The following is a 22,855-nucleotide window of genomic DNA, read 5'->3' as shown; positions in this document are numbered from 1 at the left end:
AAACAAACATTTTTCAAATTATTGGAGCAGAAAGATGTGTCAGACACCACTAACATATGTTTATTTTTCTTTTTCCCTCCTGGAACTGAAGCATGGCCAAACTCTGCTACTCCTTTACATTGTGTGAGTATGTATACACAGATACAAATTTTATAGTTATTTTTCATGGAGATTCTATGTGCTAAATTTTAAAAATGAATCAGATGATGGACTTATTAGAATGGACTTATTAGACTCCAGAAAGTAAGACACAGAAATGCCGGTTGATCCATTATTCCTTCAGGGCATATAGCACCACTCAACCACATTAGTAGTTGATGTTTGATGATAAATCAATAATAGCTTTTATCTTCTAAGTAAAAGATATTTTATTCTCTTCCGTCTTTTCCGTGATGGGCGAGATAAAACCAGGAGCTGCACTCACATTCTTAAGGCAAGATTTTAAAACTATTTTGGTGTAAGATTCGCATTTGCAAGCTGCCCATGCTTCCCATATTGGCAATGATTTTGACAAATGTAAAAAAGTCACTAATATTTTGACACTTTCACTGCCCAACTATGATACCAGCTGGCTGTGAATTCAGTTATTCATTGTTCTGCTGTATTTTAAAGACTGGTCCAGAGCCAATGTACTGGACCAGCTCCATTCATTCATTTTCAAGATTGAAGTTTCAGCTAACTGTAGTGGCCATTTTTCAAATAGATCTGGAAACCTCTTCCAATTTAACAGGATCACACAGAACAGAAAAAGTCAAGTGTGCATGTAGATTTAAAGCTCTTCCCTTCAAGGGAAGGAATATATATGTTTCAGCATGAATCAACCTAGTCCTCACAGGATTTCTGACTGCTCTCAACCTTTTTTTTTTTAAGGTATGACCAGTGCTTTCTTCACAGTAAAGCAAGCAAAAAAGTAAAATCTTGATGATGGTTAAATGCATTTAAAATAAAATTGAACTAAAGCATAGCTTCTCTGAATTCTTAAAATGAGAAATTGCCACACTGGTCTCATACTGCCCGAGACTTACAGCTACTCAGTTGCTAATTTTGAAGAAACTAAAAAGAAACTTTCACATTTTTGGCTTCAGATAGGCAAATACAACTTTAAAATAGACAGGGATGGAGCTCTTGGAAGTCCTTAGTGCACTTGCAGTGCAGACCAGAAGTACAGGACCAGTCCATAAGTCCAGTCTTTTCCGATCTGAGCATTGTGGAGAGCAGATACACGTCTCAGTGAGCAGGTCCTTTTGAAGTGCCCTTCTTTAACAAACATAGTAAAAATTTGCTCACTTCCTAAGTCTTCTTTATTGTGCCTGCTAACATTTTACACTATTTTCCAAAGTCAGTAACAATATTCATCCCTCTGGCTTGTAACGCACTGATTAAAAAACAGATTGCCAGCAGTCATCTGCTATTGTCTGGCTTCCTAAATTCTGTTTCTGGTTTAATTTACTTGATTGTTCCATGCACTATTCATGAGTTCTATAATATTCCAAACTTTAATTTCAACAGATTAATTCTTACTAATTATTCAACATATGAACCTGCACATGAGAATTGTACTGTATGCACCATCCTGAGGCACAGAATGCAATGTCGAATCGTTTTCTGATTTCAAGTGGAAAACAAACTAATTATGTGGAAATATGATAATATATTGTGCTGCAGGGACCAGCCCTTTGTCTGTTTAGAAATGTTTACTTATGGTCGGCTCCCTGTGTTATTTCTTCCAGGAGGAGCTGCCCTTTCTTAATGCATAAACATTATTGACTGGTCCATGATTCTTTACTTCAAGAAAGCTGATTTACATAATTTTATATTACTTCCGTCTGGCGGAAGCAAACAAGACATCCCAGGAAAGTAATAATTGAGCTAGCTGTAGCAATCTTCTGGAAAGATAAGACACGGAAGTCCTTGGAAATGAAGGATCACTTATTTCTCTTTTATTTCTCCTACTTTTTTTTTCTAAGCTGTCATGCAGCTTTACCTCTGTGCTGTTTGATTTGATGCATATCAGCATCCAGCACTCCATCACAGCATGGGGTCCAAATCAACTATCAAAAACCTGAAGTAGAACACTCTTTCTCCAGTCTTCTGTCAACCTACCCCAGCCAAACCTAATTATGTGATGCTGGTACTGGGAAATATTGGGATACTGGATCATTCATTGTTTGGGACAAGCACTGTGAAGCCCTGCTGTGGTCACTGGAGCTGTCAGCCTGGTCTGTGGTGTCTAAGCCTTACCAAGCTTAAAAACTGTGGCAACACACCAAAACCTTTCTGTAATTCTGCTCAGCTGAAAATGAAATTATTTAGTCAAATGTAGAGGGTGGGAGGGAGGGGAAATGACCCCCCCTACCAAAAAAAGCAATACTTTTTTGCTTCCCATGACATGTGAAATGAGATATGTGCTAGACACTGAAAGGTTGAAATATGTTTTCAGGAATTAATCAGCAGAGAAAACTATAAAAATAAAATAGAGGAATGGAGTTTCTCAAGGGACCCTACTCAGTAATGGCATTAAGAAGCGAGTCAAGACTCCACAAAAACGAACACCAGCAATGATAGGGGAAGATAAAATCTGGACCCTAGAATGGGTTTTAATAGACCTGGGGTGATACAACATGGTTTATCACATACCATAATATTTAATTCCCTCTAGAAATCCAGTTCTTAAACAATTGGGAGGTTATCTGGCTTTCCATCCTTCCATCTTCCCCAATAATTTTAAGTTTATGAGCTTTAAAATTTCTAACACATTTCCCTATTAATCTCATTTACTTTTTTACTTTATAAAGGCAAAAGAGTTGCAGATCATCTGCTTTCTGCTCCTTTATATTTTTGCCATTATTTCTACTGTGTCTCACCTAAGACCTCGAGAAGAATCAGAGCTATGTGTCACTAAGGTTAATAAAACCCCTGTTAACAAGTTCCTATTCTAGGATCAAGATTTCAGATCCTAAAAAAGACATTCTTTTTGTAATTTTTCTTTCATAACTCTAATAAAAGCTTACAATTGTATCTTGAAGTGTAAAAACTGAGTCAATGCTGTGACAGGAAATTATTTTTCTCCTCTCTGAAAGAATATATTTTCTTTGTGCTGCAGTTGCCCCTCAATGCTGAGTAACAACTGGTCCTTACACTCTGCATTTACCTGTCCCACCCCTGCTGCACAGTTCTGGTTGAGATGAATGATGTAAAACAGAATAGATCTTGGGGTGAATCCCTCCATTTGATTTGGCCACTGATGTTTCAAAGACTTTTCCTGCCAAAAAAAAGAAAAACAGAGAATTGGAGTAATCTATCTTTCACAGTAAAAAGATTCCCAGAGTGATGAGGACAGCTCAGGAAAAATATACACATTCAATGAGTAAGGTCAGAAGGGAATTTTTAATACTTTATTTCAGATCCTGCATTCTGGTTTCATACAGATCTAAAAAGTACTGTCTTAAAAGACTCTGGTATGAATTTCCTCGTATCAGCTAAAGATGATTTTATTCACACTTAATGAAGTGATCAGGGAATGGGGAGAAAGACAGGGGTATATGGATGTGATGGGTTCTGAACATCCGATATCATTTAATTTGAAAATTAACTTGCTCCTTTACGCAGAAATAAGGGCTGTGGAAAACTTCCTTGGTAAATGGCTGTAGAGCATCTCTTACTGGTATTTAAATACTTGAAATGCAAATACCATTTTAAAACAGTAGGCTGTGTTTTCTCTGTGCCACAGCATCTTGGAAAGGCACTGCAAGGAAGTAGGGGAGAAAGGAGAATGATTCCCTAATTCCAGGGCGTACTATGGATCCTGCTGCAGCCTGCAGCTGTACCATTGGCTCTAGGCTGTGATCTTGTCTGATCTCCAGCTCAGCTGCCTCGGAACAGGGAGAGATGGCTGAGAGATGTTCCTGAAAAAACCCCCAAACCTGTGATGTTTCCAGAAGGGAGAGGTGATTGAAGGCAGTTGGCTGGGGTTGGGTGGGACACCCTGGCCAGGGAAGAGACCTTTCTGCCCTGTCTAGCTCCACACCTGCACCCACACCAGTGATGTCAGCTGGCAGTCTGTGATGTGGGGGAAGCCAACCATGCAGAACTTTTTCTCTTCCTTCCTACATACCTGTCTCTTCATGAAAGGATCATTTCTCCCAGGTGGTCTTCAGCAGATATACCTTCAATCTCCTTGGCTTGTGCTTCATTCCTTTCACTGTATCACCTCATCTCTGTCAGCAGGATGAGTCTTGAAGGACATTTTCTATAAAGGACAGGTTCCCACTGTGATTTGTCATCACTAACCCCTAGAAACCCCAAGGAAGCCAAGAAATGATACAACCTCAGCCACCTGAACAGGGCCACAACTTTCAGCCGTGCTGTTCCCAGTGCACACAACACCTCCCTTTACACAGAATTTATGGATATTGGTTAGCCTGGCTGCTCTATCAGAAATTGCCATAAATAAAGTGCTGAGCATGCTCAGATTTACCATATACATTTTTTGCAGTGGGTTATTTGGTGCCATCCGAGCTGCATTTCACTGGAAAGAAACATGCCATGGTTAATAAGTTAAATGATCTATACTGAGAGACTTTTGCTGCGGGAGTGACTGATCCAAAGCCTGCTGAAATAAATGTGAAGAATAGCCTTGTCTCCAGTGGGCTTTGGATCAAGCCCAGATTCATGTTCCTAATATACTGTCTCTTTTCATAATTTCACGAGAATGGCTTTTTCTTTTGTGCAACAAGCCATAGTAGAGGGGAGTGGGGAAGAAAGGAAGGCAAAAAGAACCACAGAAAGTGTGCTAAAGGAATTTAAAATGAAAACTGCATTAAAAATTTAGTATGTGAGCAGAAACAGACTACTTTGCTCTGGAAGGGCGAAAGGAAGCAAAAATTATTATTTTAATATGTACCAGGCAAGGACAAGCACAAATGTGACCATGTCTGAGAACAGCAGAGAGCTGCAGCCTTGGCTTACATTGAAAAGTTCTGGCAAATATCTCAGTTTAAAAGAAGGTGTGAGAAGGGAAGAGCCAGATCTGGCACACCAGCCCCTTCATGTTTGTGTGAAGCTGTACCACACTTAGCTTTCGAGACTTTTTGCCTGATTTGAATGCATATGTTTGATAAAAGGAAATGACATATTTATGTTTACTCCTTACATTACTCAGCCTCCAAAGGGTTCAGGGAGTTGGTACAAAGGGTTCTGTGAGCTTCTCACCAAAGTGACCTGATAATTGAGGCTTGCACTGATTAAGATATGCAAATCTAAGAGCACCTGGAGCTCATGAGATGTGCAGGTAGCTCTGAGATCGCTAGTAGGGAAGGACAATTTTCTCACATGAGCACAGTGAGTTTGGGTTGGCTCCATTGCAGGAACTTGTGGCCATGCAGAGACTCCCAGTGAGATCTGCTGTGTTTCACCTGGTCATGTTAGTCCACCTGTAAACATCACCTTGCCAAGTGAAATAGTAAAGAGCAGTGTTTCTGTATGTTTTGTCTTTTTCTAATGAGCTCCACTTGAATTGTCTGATTTTCAAAACTTTTTTTCATGGAGAAAAGCCATCTTCTAGGGGCTAAGAGAAAATCTGGTTGTACCTTTCAGGATCCTCAATATTAGATTAGTTTCTATGTGAAATTGGTTGTGCCTGTCAACAGTATGTGTATGGACACTTCTGGAAAGAGCATGAGTGTGGAGCCTCTTACAGAAAAGGGTTCTTCTTTGGGTGATTTTCCTCTTAAAAGCCACTGTGCCATCAAGAAGGAGATCCGTGGAAGTGGGAAGAGGCAGACACACAAGTCTAGGCCATCCACATTAAACACCCAAGAGGGGGAAACAAACCCCCTCATTTTCCTGCAGGAGTAGACATGAGTAAGAGATGTCAGTGCAGCTATGACATCTGTTTACATGGGGATTTTATGCACCTGTTCACTAGGCAATAACAAATGCTTACCATGGTGGTAGCTGTATCACACGGTACATATGCTGCTTCTGACATACATAACACCTCTTTAAGGAAACACATGGCCCCATATGTCATGAGAACTTGTTTACATTCTACAATACAGTAATGGAAAATATGTTTCATAATAAATGTTTTCATCATTTTTGTGTTTAAGGAAAGAATGGGAGTTTTACGCCCTAGCTGTCAAACTGAGTGTCCTCCCTCATTGTTCCCATTGAGAGTTGTGTGGCTGTGGAGCAAACTTCCTACAAGCTTTCCAAGTTCAGAGAAGTTGGGATCTCAACTGGTCAGTTTTAATGGCTGATGCTCATGGAAAAGGTAAAATTGAAAAAAAAAAAAAAAAAAAAAAGAGACTGGGACATATATTTGGGTGCAAACCAGTGTATTCATTTATTTGGTTTGCTATCAAGCAACCAATTTCTGGTCACTTTTACAAGAGCAGATGTCATATATTGCCTGTCTAGAGTTCTTGGGATACTGAAACAACCTCAGGAAGATTACCCTCATCTTTATCCACACCATATTTACATCTCTATCTTTTAGTTCAGTCTCCATAGAACCAGGAAAAGGAATCATACTGCTTCACATCCATAAAATGAAGAAGTTTTCTGTTTGAAGATTGTCTAGTTCAACCTTCTCAGAAACTAATTTTAGTAACTTTTAGCTTTGATATGGTTTGGTTGAGATTATTCAGATTTATGCTTTTTCCTTCTAGTAGTTCTTCTGTTTTCAATCATCAGTGTTTCCAGTTCATACATAGGAGTCTTTGTCCTTGCTTCACTCCTCCCTGCTGAGGTAGGATTTTGTCCTACAATTAAACTAACAGGACAGTAAGAACTCAATAGAATAACCTTTTCCTGTGGAAAACAGGTCCAAGAGTTAATAATTATCATTAAGCTGATTTTTTTTCCTTGATATGTACCCTAACTGTCACTTTCTGGTATTTATTTTTTTGGAGTTAGCTAACAAGAGTGAAAAGCAGACTCTACCTTGTTAAGTATTTACAGACAAAGTGGAGTGTGAATGGTAGAGATAAGTGGATAAAACCTTTTACTATTCCGATGTAAAGAATGATCCACTGATCTATTGTTCCAATACATCTTTTCTCTGTTTAGTCCTCCTGCAAAGCAGTATTCACACTACTTCAGCAGTTCACTTGATAGTAAAGAATGGATTAATAGATCATTTTTTCCAAAATATAGTACCTGAGCTTGTCTCTTTATGCATAGATTGAATTTTGTTTAACAACAAAGACTTCTCATGAGTTTCTTAGCATGTCCACCCCAAGTACTGTTTATTACCTTTTATCACCCCATCTATCACATATGCATATTAAAAATAAAAAAGCATTTTATATTCTTGAGTTTAAACTAGCTGCCAGATAACTTGTTTAGAGACTGTAACTACAGTTTTGTGAGACATGCAAAGTCTGTTTGGCTTTTTTTTCTTTTTTTTTTTTTCCTTTTTTTCCCTCCCATTAGTTTAGTTTTTATGCAGTGCAATATTTATTCCTTTCTCCCAGACTCTTTTCCAGACTGGAAAGTCCTTGTCTGTTTTGGCCAAGCTTGGACAAGTGACGTAACTCTCTGTGATCTGACAAACTGGGATCACAGAGCACTTCAAAACCTTCTGAATTGTGTCAATGCTAAAACGATAATAAAACTATAAAAATAGATTGAACTGCACTTTTACTGACATTTTCTGACTTATCTATTCTCAGTGTTACTTTCTGAGTTCCTTGGAGCCTGTGCAATATGTGAGGGCACAAAGGTACTCTTGCCCATATGTATTCGAGGACAAAGATACTTATTTTGAGAGTGTCATTGCAAAAAAGTTAAAATAAAACACCTCCCAAACTGTCTGGTCCCTGAAGTTTGCTTAATGGAGAGAAATATGATATATTATTTAATATCTCAAGAAGCCTAGGGCCCGAATTTATCAAAGCAAATAAGTCTCTTTGATTTCAAGGATGCTTAAAGTTAACTGTGTGCTTCATTGCCTTGTGGAATTGGGGCCATGTATTTAGTGGTAATACACAACCTATCAAAAAATGACCTGGCAAAAACATGGCATTACAAGGTTTTAACAGTGCTCAGTTTCATTTATAAATAATTCCACTTTCTTATAAACATGTAAAAATATATAAACATTAACACATAAAAACTTAAGGAGTTTTGGCCATAGGCTGAATTTGCATCTGATGAAATAATTCTGTTTCTCTCCTCATTGAAGCTTGGTTTTGATCCCACAGATATATATATATATATATAATATACATCTGTGTATATTTATTTGTAATATATATAAATGTAGGTTATTCCTGCAGTTAAGTCAAGACTCCTTTTGAATTTGTAATAGTACATGTAATAGAGGGGACAGCAAATCTTGTTTGGCTTAGAATTCTTGGCAGTTATTTCTATCTTTTAAGTATTTTCCCTACTTCTTTATTTTACTCATTACAATCACAGAAACATAAAAACTTTGAAAATGTTTGGGACTCATTTAAATGTGGCATCTTAATCCATCTTCTTTTTTTTGTGTCCTTTACAAGAGGATGTTTTCAACTGTGTCAGGATACACAAGGACCTTTTAAAATAGTGATTGTAATCTTGCTTTCAGAGCTTTGTACATTAAATATGCCACTGAAATTTGCAGTGAGATCTTACCTATGACTTTCTCCCATAAACTTTATTGAACTGGATTATTGCTCATGTATTTAGGTGTCTTGTTTACAGCAGAGTGCTGACAAGCTTTATGAAGGGGAGAACAACATCATTTAAAAAGAAAATCACTTCAAATCCCTAAGGAAGAACAGTCTCCCAGCATTTTAAGGCAGCATACAATGTTCCATCATCATGAAGCCAACCTTTTATTGGAGTTATTTTCAAGACCAGAAACAATATGATAACAACCTACAGAAACTTGGCAGGGTAATTAAATAATCATTTTTCTTCCAATGTCCAATCAAGGCATAAGGTGAAAAATCACAAAGATGAGACAAATTTTATTTTGCCTTCATATGCACTAAGTGGTTTCTGAGAAATATCATTTCCTCACGACAGGGAACCAGTGCTCACTAACAGCAGAGCCAAGCAAAATCTCTGAAAATTGTTATTGTAATGTTTACATAATGAGATCACATTTTTTTCCCTTATGAAGTACAGGTGCAAAATCTAAACATTTTGCTCCCAGAAGTACAACTTTCCAGCCATTTCTTTCTTAAGTGGTCCTTGGAAATGTAACCAGCCAACTATCAACAGGCTATTGACAACCTTGGGAAATCTCTTTTTTTTTTCTTTTTCGGCCCCTTGCAACCCTACCAATGAAAAAATCCAAACTTATCACCCCAAATCTTTCTACTCTTTCATTTCCTTTCTCTTTTTTTTTTTTTTTTTTTTAATTCCTATTTATTTTTCGAGGACCAGTCAACCTACAGAAGAGCATCTGCTGGACCCTGCGTGGAGAAGCAGACGTGGAAGCCTTGAAAATGTAAAAGCCAGGACTGGGTCGGGCCCCAGATGGTGAGTGTTTGCTCTTAACAAGGAGAGTCTTTCTCCTCCAAAAGAAGGGAGGTAGCACCCTCTAGCACTGAGCCTTTGCTACCACTCCAATGACAGCCACTGCCAAACATAAATCAGAGTGATAACAGCCTCTACTGGGGATTCAGACCCACATTTTCCTGCATGGAAGATAAAATCTTTTCTGGTTCTTAATTCAATCACATACCCAACTGGCAATCTTGCATATCAAAATGGGAATCCTGGGAGGCTGCTGGAATATGCAGATCAACAGAAGCTAATTAGCATTTACTTGCAGCCATCCTTAACTGATTGGCAGCACAGCTGTGGGGACCAAGCAGAACATGCTGAGTTGCATATTTGTATGGCCACCTGCCATTTGGTGGGATCCAAAATAGTGTAAACTACCACTTCACAATAACTCAGTGACCTTAGTTTTGAAGTAATATTGAACAGACATATTTGGCTAAGTGTATAATTAGTGCTTATTTCACCTGACACGCAGTTCAACAATAGGCTGTGCAGCAGTACCTTCCTAATTCGACATGTTGATGTCTTAATTGAGATTGACAACTTGTTAGAGAGGTACTGCATTTCCAACGCAGGCTGAGATCTACCCATCATCACCAACTTCCTTGAGCATATGAAACAATGTGCTTTTATGCCTTAAAACATATTCCAGCTATTCAGATCTGAACAATCAAACATGAGGGGAGTTCACTGATGAAAGCAAAGGGTCCAGTTCTCACAGGGGCTTTATGTGAGTAATTTTATTGCTTTGCTTATGATACGTAGTGGAGTGGGGTATGACCCAGAAAATAAAAATGTCAGGAAGCATAACAAAAAAAAAAAAAAAAAAAAAAAAAAAAAGGATAGAGCATGTTTAGGCAGAAGGAATGTCAGCATTGGAGGCCATCTCAGACAATGGTGGTGAAGTGAAAATGAATGAAAGCTGTACCAAGGATTTACTGTAAAATATTGAGGAGAGAGTGGTGTTTCCCAAGGTTAAGCAAGCAAAGATCTGTAGCCTGATTCCCTCATCATCCTAATCTGGAAATCTGGGTTACCTGAATGTTGGGATACCTCTGCTTCCAGGCAAAAATATCTGAAGCAGATCAAATTTATATATCCATTGCAAACTAAATATAAATTACCTCTGTCAATTGGCATGTTTTCTCAGGGTGCCTGGGCTGGCTTGTAGCAACATGAAATTTGATTCTGTTTCAGACTGCATGCAAGAAAATTGAAACTAAATAGATATATATATTATGTGCATTTGATAAGTGATAAGTAAAGTATATCTAGGATTGCTGATATAGTGAAATGTAATGAAATATGTCGGCAATGCTATAATAGTGGAAGATGTAGGAGTAAAAGGACAGGTCAGAATGGAGTTCTTGGTTGTGCTTTTCCAAAAGGGGATCACAGTCCATGGAAAAGTCTCTTCAATGAAAACTATGTCGTCACTATTCTTGTGTTACATATGGGCAGGAGCAAGGCCTGGAGCTCATCTGCTGATCTTTACCTGAGGAAGTGCCATAAGAAAGGCCCACTATGCCATTCTTGGTGTCCTGGGGACAAGTATATTCAGAGATACTCTGGAGGCACAGAATCACAAGGCATTTCATGTTATTAAAGCCCACACATTTAAACATATTCCTGATAATGCAAGGGAAGAAGCGGCCAAGTTCAGAACCCTCCTCTCTGCAGCCCCCTGAACCACGTGAGCTGTGGATGGACAGAGCCCACCAGGTCGGTAAGTCCAGGTGAGCTGCCTCTACAGAAGTCATTCCAACAATTGCTTGATGCTTGTTCTTTGCCACATTATTCATCACTGAATGTTGCAGCAGCTCTGTTCTTGAGCCCTGATGTGAAGGTTTTGCATGCATAGTCCCAGAATTGCCTTGGCTCTCTTTCTGTAGCCACACTGAATCAAACCATCTGCTTCATCCAGCTACTGAAAGAGAAAAGTCTCAACCTGACTACTAAAAAACCCTGCCAGATAAGCAAATATTTCTGAGCTAAAGCTTTGTAGGCAATTTATCTCTATTGCAATGAATTTTGCTGTATGTAGTAAATACTGCAAGGTGGTGTAGGTGCAGCACCCGGGCCCAAAGGCAACTGAAGGTAACAGAAATTCTCCTGTTGTCTTGGATGTGCTTTAATCACTGACAATTATCATGAAATTTTGCAGTTCTGTTTTTGGACATAAACAGGGCCACTCTCAAGATAGGGAGATCGTATTTGTAAGGGATCTTGCTCCTGCCCAGACAGATGTGGATTTCCCAGAAAGTTACTTGGACACTGTTTTGTGAGGATCTGAGCAGGATTTGTAGCTGGTTGAATGTAGAGTGGAAGAGGCACTGGAGTTTCAGCTGATGGGCAACTTGACAGCCCATTGAGCAGATTGCTGCAGCTCTGGGTTTTGTGCATGCATGGAAAGCCAGGAGCATTGGCTCCCAACTACTGAGACTCCCATTCATCTGGGACTTCCAAGTTCCTGTCTCTGTATTATGCAACCAAGTGGAATTTTAATTGGAGACTTATCCAAATTGTCTGATAATTTTTCAAACCTTCTAGATTTCCTTCTTTTCTTTCCAAACCAGAATGAAAACAAACTCCAAAATATTAAAATAATTCCCTTGCCAGAATTCCATATCTTCATCCAAGTCTGCTTCTAAATTTGTGTCACAATAGGGTTTGGGACTGAGCTGTGTCATATTGCATCATGCTGTGGGAATGACAGCCTTACATTGTTCATGCTCATCACAGTGCCTTTTATATATAAAGATGATTATAGCTCATGTCCAGGTGCTCCTGGGGAATGCACTGACCATGTGCTGTGTACCCTAGCCAGTGCTGTGTGTTGCTTTTCTCACATTTTCACCAGATCATGGCACTTGCACCATGACTGCTCCATTACCTTTCCAATGAAACTGGCTCTCACTTAGGGAACTCAAGAGCTAGAGAAGCCAAAATATGACAAAAAGCTACTGGACCCTGCAGAAGATAGGCTGGGGAATACTTTCTGCCATCCCTGAAGTTGGAGAGGGTGACCCTGCTATCATTAAAGAAAATTTTATGCATCTTGGCTTCCTGTTAGTGAAGAAAACCACTCTACCTGTTTAGGAGCACATTCTGGATTTTCACTTAGTGGAAATGTCCACCTCTCACATCCAGGTGAGATTTCATAAGCAGCAGGGCAGTTCATGCATCAGGCAGGCTTCAGGACACCCTTTCATTAGGATTTGTCCTGATCTGTGGTGATGATTTAATAGTTAATTGGAGCACTCCGGTTTGAAGCCTGTGCTGCAAGCAGCAGTGGGATTCAGTCCTTGCTGAGGACTTTTGCTTCTTTTCCACTACGCAAAATAACAAAAAAGACTAATCTTAAAACTGCTCTTAATGAGTATAACCAAAATATTAACAGTAGTAAACAAGAATACATTTGCTCATAACTTGTCATATCAGTGTAATAAATTAAGCCAGAAACACATTAACATTTGACAGCTTAAACAATGCAGGAAAAAATACAAACCTCACAGGGACTATGTGAAGCATGTTGGCAGTTTAACAGACATTTTGAGATGTAGATACATATATCAACCTTTCTGAATTTAGTCTTGATAACTCCTTTTCCTCTGTGTGCCAAAACACTGCTGTGTGAAGACTAATGAGTTCCAGATTTGTTTATCTTTGGTGGCTTAGGCAGATTCATGAGCCCCCTGAACCTATTTTACAGCAGCCCTGTGATACCAGTGTGCAACACCAGAGGCAGAAACGTCTCTTTTATGCTGATGGATATATAACATCTTCTAAGAAAGATATGCTTGCCCATCTGACACAAGAGATCATGTCAGATGTGTTCTGGATGATCTATATGAGTGAACTGTCCTGCCTGTTATCTTTCGTACGTGTTCTATGTTTATGTTCAGAGGTGTAATAACAAATGCTCGGAATAAATCTTGCATATGAACTAGGGATTATTATGTCTAACAGCAAGGCTTCATGTGCTACACTCATCAGATTTTTGTATGGGTGATAGTGTTTCCCAAACTTTTTCATGTTTGTATTGTGAGAGCTCACAAGTAAACATCATAGCTCAGGAAAACCTTCAGCCACCTAAGTGATACTTCCTCCTTTTGCTTTTCCCCTATTTGAGTTCTACCGACTTGTTTGGCTCTTTAGTATTTTTGGGTTTTATTAGTCAGGGATTTTTGGTGTTTCAGTGTTTGCCTTTGTTAAGACGTGGCCATAACTGGTGAAAGGAAAGGTTGGGTTAATAATTGGACTTGGCAATCTGAGAGGTCTTTTCCAACTTTAATATTTCCAAGATTATACATCTTTAATGAAACTAACATACAACATTTTGAGTAGCCTTTTGTGAAAGCAGAGCAGAGCATTTGCCTGCTGAAAGCCCAAGCTGGTGATTTCTTTGTGGACTAATCTTTGCTCAGTTCTGAAGAAAGAGGATGATTTTGACCTATCGCTGCGTCAAACCCATGACTGGTTTCTATCTTTGGACAGGACAAAGGTGGTGCAAAGGCACCGGGAACAACTTGAAGCAAAGAATGTCCCTGGAGGACAATGGTCACTATGGTGGATCTGCCCCTCCTGCTGTGGGTCTGGCCAGGGACACAAGGGACAGCCAAGGCACATGCCCAGGGATAGCTGCGGGTATCGCACACCGAGTTAAAACAACTCTGATGAACACTTCACTTTCTGCCTCCAGATTTCTTATTCATTATTAGCAGTGTAGCAGAGGATCTAATGTACCCTTACCATAGTTACGGTCCAAAAATAACGTTTTTTCCTCGAATTTGAATGTGGTGTACATGTTTAAGTAACTTTGCTGTTGATTTTTTTCCTGTTTTAACAGATGTATTTTGACTAACTACTTCTGCAGAGCAATTCCTTCTTTAGCAGAGACTGCTCTGTGTCCTCCTCTTTCTTGTAAGTAATATTTTTTCAGCATTTTTAACTGGTGGGGCCAGGTCATATGTATTAAATAAGCAGCAAGAAAAGTCAATAATGAATCCTCCATCCCCTCAATTCTGATTTGAAAATGCTAAAATCCAAATGCAGCCAGCATCACGGCAGACTTTCTGCGCAAGTATAATGGTACATAGCTGTGTCCCATGGAGGTGCAGTGCATGCAGCTGCTTGTACTGTGTGATTTTGGAAATACAAGTGAAGAAAGGGCTGTTAGGAAAACTGCCTTCTGTATAGGGAATATTTTTGGGGTTATTTGTAAGAGAAGCTTACTTGCTATTTGAATATTTAATAAGTGATACACTGCCTGGACCCTGCTTTTCTGGGAACTGGCCTTAAGCTCTTTTCAATAGCAATACTAAACCAAGGTCAGAATTTATTGCAGAGTAAAATGAGGTAACAAATGCTTTTGGGGTTTCACTGTCTGTAGATCTCTGTGTTGTTTACTGTGTGCAGCACAATCCTGTGACAGCCCAACAGAGCCTGGAGCCCCCCCGTGCTGTGCAAGGGATGAACACACGGTGAGAGACAGTTCCTGGCCTCAAACATTTACAATCTAAATAGATGTGGCAGGTGAGAAGGGGATAGTGAGGAATTTTGTCATAAATGGACATCTGATTTGGTGAGAGGGGGAACCCATGCAGCCATGGGCAAGAATTTTGCCCACTCCAGGTGGTTGCTGAGCCTCCTCTCCCAGGTCATGCTGCTCTCTCCAGCTCTATTTCATGGCTGTAAAAGCAACCATTTAAGTTTGGTTTTCTGAACAGAAGAAAAATGTAAAAAGAAAAAAAAATCCATCCCACATAAGAACAGTACTCCATTTCTGTACCAGAAGCCACGACTGTTCTTGCTCCAGTAAAAGCCAGACCCACTCATAACATACCTTATAACCTGTTAATTATGATTTCCTTCTCTAACATTTGGATCACACTACTAAATATTTTTGAAATATCTATATATGTGTTTTTTAAGCTGCTGGGTTTGGGTTACACCTTTTCCATATGCCCAACCCACACAATCCCATCAACGCTTTCACACACCAGTCAAACACTCTATATTTGTGTGAAACTCACTGAAGGAAAAAAATTCCTATTACTACTACTACTAATACAAATTCATTTCTCACAACTATTAGTGTTTTCCTGAATGTGGCTGAATGAATTCCCTGCGATTGAATGCCTAACTTTTTATTGTGTTGATTCAGTGAAGATTTTTGATTTATATTCATAATTACTCCAGTCCCATCACCACTCACCTTATTTTTTTAAATTTTTTTTGTGCTTGACAAAGCCCCCTCTACAAAACTTAATCACTTTCTTTTGAGCAATCCCCGAATACATTCTTACATTCGGTTGTTACCGGGAATGATGTTCTGAAAGTTGATACACATTGCGACAGCAGGTGTTAAGGCAGGCAAGTAGGGAACAAAAGCTCTTAGAGCATGAAAGAGTCTAATAATAGACAATTTGTTCACCTGGCACTGGCTGCTTAAGCATTTGAGATGAGCTCATTGTTATTTGGCCATGAGCTTTCTTGGTCGTAGGGATGAAAATATGGAAAATCCAGGTTGTGGAAACAAAGGTCTGCTAATATTAGAACGGCACTAAATGGGGCATGATAGAGCTGGGGAGGTTGCAGTGTGAGCTGCGGGGTTTAGAGCAGTGAAACACTTCCATAACTAGGAGAGCCATCAATAAAGTCACAGTTGTGTCTGTTCTTGCAATAAAATTACATGTGAAAGTGTTTTCAATAACTCTACAACTGGGCAAGCTGTTCAGAGCAGCCTTGCACTCAGAAGTGCAGTTCAAGCTCTTTCCAGGCTCATTGGAAATGCGGCTGTTAGTTAGGGAAGCTCACCCTGGCCAGCAGAAATAGGCAATGTGGTCAGAATGGAACCATCCACCCTCAGAGGCAATTCCCAGCAGCGATCCTGCCAGAGCCATGGGGCAGTCCTGGGAGCATCAGGATGCCCCACTGGAGTCCCAAGCACGAGGAATGCAGGATGTGTGTCCAGATGCAGAGCAGTGGCTGTGAGGAAGGGGATGCTGATGCCTGGGAGCACACTGAATGCCTTCCTGCAGGTTGTTGGTGTTGGGAGCATTTGGGAAGCTTTCTCTTCAAAGAGGGGAGTGCACCCACTCTGGGGGAGCCTGGAGAAGTGCAGAGATGACTCTATGCTTGACTGTGGTTCCTGCCCACTTCCCAGAAGATAAAGGGGAATCTGTGCTTCAATTAAAGGGCAGCACTGTAGCTGAGTGTCCCTAAATCACCTTTCTTTGGCATGTACCCCGTCCCTAGAAAGAGGGCCATGCATGGTCCCCCAGTACAGACAGCAAAATAAGCATCCTTTACCCAGAGGTGCATTTTTACATTCTTCTTTTCACATTCTTTTCACATGCTTCTAACTTTAGGAAATTCTGTTAATTATAGCATACTATTAATTGTTGGTTTTGCTTTCGGAGAGAAAAAAATCCCTCAGATTTTTAAATTTTCTTTGATTTCCGTGGGAAATGCCACAGGACCCTGTTCCTATTTACCTCTCTAATCCATGCAGTCAGTTGTTTGCTTGGATCCCAAGGAGATTAAAGGATGAGGAGACTGTAAATGCCACTGGATTTCTTTCCTTAGGCAGCCTGTGGAAATGAATCCTGTGTCAGCAGTCGCAACTGGTGAGCTTCCTCTTGGCTTCAGTTCTACTAAAACTTCACTTTATCTTCATGAAGTCAGGTTGACCTTCTCGTTTGGTTGTTAATCAAAAGTCTCAATTCCTCAATATCATGGGTTCAGTTTCCAGGAAACACTAATCTTACAATCTTTACAATCACTGTAGGTCAATGAGTCCCCAACACCATGCAGCGCATTGGGCTCATTTTCCAAACCATCACAGTTAGGGCACGTTTTGGGCCAAAAGCCACCTTCCTAATAAGCTTAAACTGTAGTGGATTGACAGTTGTGTTGCTGTCAAGCAGGGCTTATTTCACACCAGTGGTATTCATCAGGTATTGCAAACATTTATGGCCAAGTTAAGCTCATGCAACAAGAGGTCAACATAATCCTACACCATCCCCCAAAAAAAAAATCATAATTAGAATACTTGGATACTGATGATGCTAACAGATATTTCACAAGTAGGCAATGGTTTATAAAAATATATAAGTGCCTAATACCTCATACTTTGAATAATGAATATGCTGGAGAAGTTTGTCAACATTTAGCAATCAGTTCATGCATCCCTTGACCAGTGCAGTTGTGCAGGCACAGCTTCAGTGCCAGTGTGCAGCTCTGCTTACCCCATACATGTATCATAGAAAACTCAAGGATCAAAGAGTTATTTACTTCACATCAGTTGTTTTTGTTCTCCATTCATTTTATTTTTCCTTTGGAAATGTCAGCTGGAATTTGGCATGTAAGTGTTTAGGTATCTGAAGGGAGGCCCCAGCACTGAGCACAGATCAGATTGCTTTTCCTTGCTAGACTCCCCCCTTTGCATTCCAGCCTGACAAAGCTTTGTTGCAGTTACTCAATACATAGATAACTAAGTGCTTTAAATACTAATTAAAATATATGGTGTTTAACTGTTGGCCTATGCCATTTGTTTATGATGGAAGACAGCCGGGAAGCAGGATCATCTATTATAATCATCAGCAGAGTATTTATTTTCATCTCTTCTTATCCAAGCAATAAGTATGTCCAGGCACTGACTTGGTTCTTGTAAACAGCCCTGTTTCCAACAGAATTTCTTCCTCCACCTTTCCATTGTCTTATCTTTCAATTCACCCTGAATCTACCTTAAAACAATACATTCCAAGTTCCCTCTTTTTTTATACTTGAAGCTTTCTGTTGGAATTGTTTCAGGCCAGAAAGCTTGCTGCCCTGGTCTCAGTATGCAGAAGTGTGTTCCCATTAATCAAAGGAAAAGCTGAGTAAAGTGGTACAATCCACATTCTCATTTTGGAAAATTAAAAGGCAGTATCATTATTAAAAGGCAGTTCTGCTAAATGTTTTCTGATGGAGGGAGAATTGGGACACACTCCGTTGTCCAATGACTTTGCCAAAGATACGACACCAAGAGACACAATAAATGAATGTATAAATAGTAATTGTTCTGAAAGGGGTAGTCATAAATCACAGAGTGAGTTGCAGGAGGTTTCTTTCTTGGTGATACTTGAAATGTGATCTCTGTTGAATTAAAAGAAAATCAGATTTTCTCTTTTGGTTGTGTTGAAATGATATAGAAACCTGAAACCCAATTTCCCTGAAGCAGAATCCTATGCAAAATATGAAGCTCTGCAGTAAACATTAGACCAAACTTTGCAAAAGGAGGGGTTTGTTGAAGAGTACAAACTAGCCATTTGTTGGAGTAAGAGGTTATTAATCATACAACACTTAGGGTTAGCAAAACTCTGGCCTTCAATCAGCAACACACTACAACAAATTGAATCACTCCAGTAAGAACAAATAAGTTGCTCTGTGAAGTTCTGCAATGGATCTCAAAAGACCTTTTCCCTTGCAAAACAGCCTCGGTTGTAGTGAAAAATGATCCTTTTATTTGTTGTGATCATTTATCAGCAGAATTTGACCCATCTCATGCTGTCCCAGGGTTCATCCACTGTGCTTGTGTGGCGAGATGACCTGCAGATCACCACTTTGCTTTCTTCCCTGAAGACTATCTGTGCTAATATGTGCACAGCCCAGGAAACAGAACTGCTGAAAACTTGGGACCGGAAGAGTTTGCAGGACAGCTGAGTGATGGACCTTATCAAAAGGTCTTTCTTCCTAACACCTGGAGTCCTGCAGATGTACCCCTGCAGAATGGATCCAACTCTGGTTTAATTATCAGACCAGATACAGGATTCATAGGGCACTTTGAAGCCTGGGTCCAGAAATCCTCTAGCCACCTCCCTATCCTCTTTCAGGGGCCTCTCCATGACCAGGATTTGGCTGTGCCTATAGCTGTGGTGTGTAGGTTGGCATCACTGGCTGCAATTCCCTGTAATAACATTGGAAAGTAGACTCTTGATAAGATTTGGAAAGAGGGACTGGCTCAATTATGCAGCTATGTGACCTTATTTTATTTGCTTTGGTTTCACAGTCTGCCTCTTGTCCTGCTGCTTGTTTGTCACACTCCCTTGTGCTCTGGTTTAGATCAAATGAGTTCTTTTTCTGTTTGTATAGCTTAGGATATAGGGACAGCCCAGCAAAAAGAGCCTGGGGCCTTGAAAAACACAAATTTTCTTGGGGAAGGACAGTTTTGGAAAGGCAGGGGGAGAAGAGGGAACTTTGTCAACAGGATAAGGGCTGATGGTTTTAACCTAAAAGAGGGTTGATATAGATTAGGTATAAGTGAGACATATTTCACGAGGGTGGTGAGGCACTGGAACAGGTTTTCCAGAGAAGCTGTGGTTGCCCCATCCCTGAAAGCTGGTCAGGTTGGATGGGGCTTGGAGCAACCTGGTCTAGTGGAAGATGTCCGTCCCCATGTCAGGGGATTAGACTAGATGAACTCAAAACCTCCCTTCCAACCCAAACTATTCTCTGAATCTGTGAGAGAGTTGGCATACATGAGGGCACCAGGGTAAAAGTGGATGTAACCAGGACTTGATGCACCTCACCAGACCTTTCATCAGGTTGCAAGGAGAATTCCAAATGTTGCTGAGCAGGACACTGGACGTCAGCTGCTGGCCCAAAGAGAGGCTTTTCCAAGACTACTGTATTTTTGGTATTCCCATAAATCTGTAGTTGTCAAGTGACAGTATCTTTGCTTGTTTTAAAGTATTCTAAAAGAGCAGTGTGCCTCTTTTGCTGGGTACCTGAACCCCAGTTATACAATGCAGGCACTCGAGATGTTCAGGCAGCCCTGACATTCCTGTTCTATGGATGCACTTTCTGGTTTCATAACTCATTGTCATCAGACACAGCGACTTCCTCAGCCGCAGCCAAGAAGCTAACCTGACTCCCAGGCTGGCTGGTGCCAGGCAGAGATTTCTGGAGCTCAGTGGCAGGAGTAGAAACCATTGGTAATTTAGGAGTTAGCTGAGGATGTTTCTTTAGTATAGCCTGCAGGTCAGACATTGTCTGCTAGTAAATAGGTAATAAATAACCACTAACAGCGTCAGCTTCCTCCTATTTATTCCCTTATTCTGTATTCTGAGTCTCTTTGTTCCACAGGACAAATGACCTGGCTGGAAAGGCACAAGCTACAGCCAGGTCCCCCTGCTGACTCCTGCTTCCTGTGCAGGTCTGTGGAACGGCTGCCTCGGGCTGTCCCGATACCTGCGGGACTGCAGGTAAATCACTGCTGCCATCAGGGAACTCCCAGCCAACCTCGCTGCGTCTCGTCTCATGCATATCTGTGTGCTTGACCTGGTCCCCAGCCAGGGATCATTCTCCAGCTGGGAATTTGGCTTTCTAGCAGCAGTCTGCTCTTTTTTTATGAAAGCAAGTAGTCAGGTACGTTTGCCTTCTTCTTCATTTTTTCTCCTGTATTTCATTTGGTTTATCCACCTTGCTAAACCTGGTTAAAAGGTAACTGTCAGAAGATTGATGAAATAAATTTCATGCTGTATCTAAAGTAAGCGAAGTTTTTTCTGCCCATTATTCATCCAGCTCCTGGATTTTGGACAGATAGTTTGTATTAATAAAATATACACTAATATCAAAACTTTTTCAAGCCAAACCTATTAATTACTTTTTACATTATCTGCCTGGCTCTGCACATGAATAAATGAAAAGAAGCAGAGAAGACAGAGACAAGACAAGATCTGTTATGTAAATCACTCTGTACATCCCGAACTATCTTCCGGGGCAGTGATAACTAATTTATGACTGGTCACCCAATAGTTATTAATAAGTTATTAAATTGACATAAAATAAATCCAGTAATACTTCTTGAATTAACAATACCTGACTCACAGCTGGAATCAGCCTATTTGGCAAAAGGAGCCAAAAATCAGGGCCAGTTTCAAGCTCCATGTTCAGAAAATTGCATTTTTCCCTGTGTGTGGGCAGATGTTGAATCCCTCCTTAACAGCTGGGAAAGTTCCATCATTGCATCGCATCACTGCACAGTCCATTTCCTCACCTGAAGGGATGGAGGAGTCACTTTGTGCCCTCCACTTGTGTACCCCACAAGATATTGCAGATCCCAGTTTGCTCTGGGACATCCCAGTGACATTTTCCAGCTTCAGGATTTGACTAACTGCTTGAGCCTGACTTTGCGTACACTGAGTTTTCCAGAGGCATGAGCACAGATCTGAAAATCTCACTATCATGGATCCTTGCTAAAGACGTATGTAATTATTGAAATTAAGCTGCCAGAGGGCAGGGTTAGATAAAAGACTAGGAAGAAGTTCTTGCATGTGAGAGTGGTGGAGCCCTGGCACAGGTTGCCTGGAGAAGCTTCGGATGACCCATCCCTGGAAAAATTCAAAGCCAGGTTGGGCGGGGCTTGGAGCAACCTGGGAGAGTGGGAGGTGTCTCTGTCCACATCAGGGGGTTGGAGCAAGATGAGCTTGGTCCCTTCCCATACAAATCGTTCTGTAATTCTATGAAAATGCATTTCCCCTTCGCCAGTGAAGAACAGCTGCATGGATGTGTGCCCTCAATGTATCTTAGGTCCAGATTATTTCTCTCCATGTCCTCTGCAGCCTTCATGTTTCCCCTCATTATGTTAATGGTGTCCATGTGCTGTGGACTCTGCTTGCCTCCACTTGAATTTTGCATTGAGCTTTCAATTAGAGGGATTCAAACTGATTATTCTGGCAGCACTTCCCCCTCCAGAAATCCAACTCTTTTTGCACATCAATTTTTAAAAAGGTGTTACTGATACTCAAGGAGTTGTCAGGGATCCGCTCTGCTGTGCCTAAGGGCAGGGGAAGAAACTCACCTGGAATTAGGATAAAACTGCTTCCCATAACCATAGAGTCACATGTCTGTGGGATGGCAGGGGATGGCACACTCCTGCTGGAAGACCTGTCTTTACATCCCTTAACCTGAAAACTGGGAATTTGATGAGAGAGAAAGGTAGCATAAGACTCAGTTCAAGCACAGGGAATATTTTGGTGACGATTTTTTTTTTTATATTCATGAATATTGGGTGGGTTCTCCCATTCCCAACTATGAATCACTTGAAGTTTATTAGCCCTCATGTCCTTCATTAGTCAAGGATATTTGCTTCATTTTCCACCCATTTTTCTTCTTTTTGTCACCTCAGCTTTGCTGCCTTCAAGGAAACAATGGATAGCAGAGAGGCTGCCTTACCCTTAGAACGTGTCCAGGATTATTTAGCTCTGGTGCTGTTCATCTCCTGGCAATGCAGCCTGAAACTCAGCCCCTACCTACCAGTAATCCAACCCATTTTTCCTAAGCAGCCTTAACTCTTTATTTGTCA

The 22,855-nt window shown here is 40.5% G+C and overlaps 1 long non-coding RNA gene across 1 annotated transcript; it reads left to right on the top strand.

The window, feature by feature from the left end:
- The first annotated feature begins 14,354 nt into the window (after nucleotides 1-14,354).
- LOC125329913 lies at nucleotides 14,355-20,867 on the top strand. Its single transcript, XR_007205305.1, has 3 exons — nucleotides 14,355-14,427; nucleotides 14,923-14,987; nucleotides 20,705-20,867. It is a non-coding gene; the product is annotated as an uncharacterized LOC125329913 (long non-coding RNA).
- Nucleotides 20,868-22,855: the final 1,988 nt, after the last annotated feature.

Source organism: Corvus hawaiiensis, chromosome 9, assembly GCF_020740725.1.
Source record: "Corvus hawaiiensis isolate bCorHaw1 chromosome 9, bCorHaw1.pri.cur, whole genome shotgun sequence".
Lineage (NCBI taxonomy): Eukaryota > Metazoa > Chordata > Aves > Passeriformes > Corvidae > Corvus > Corvus hawaiiensis.
Note: the sequence above shows the minus strand (reverse complement) of the source record. Positions and strands in the feature narration are given on the sequence as shown.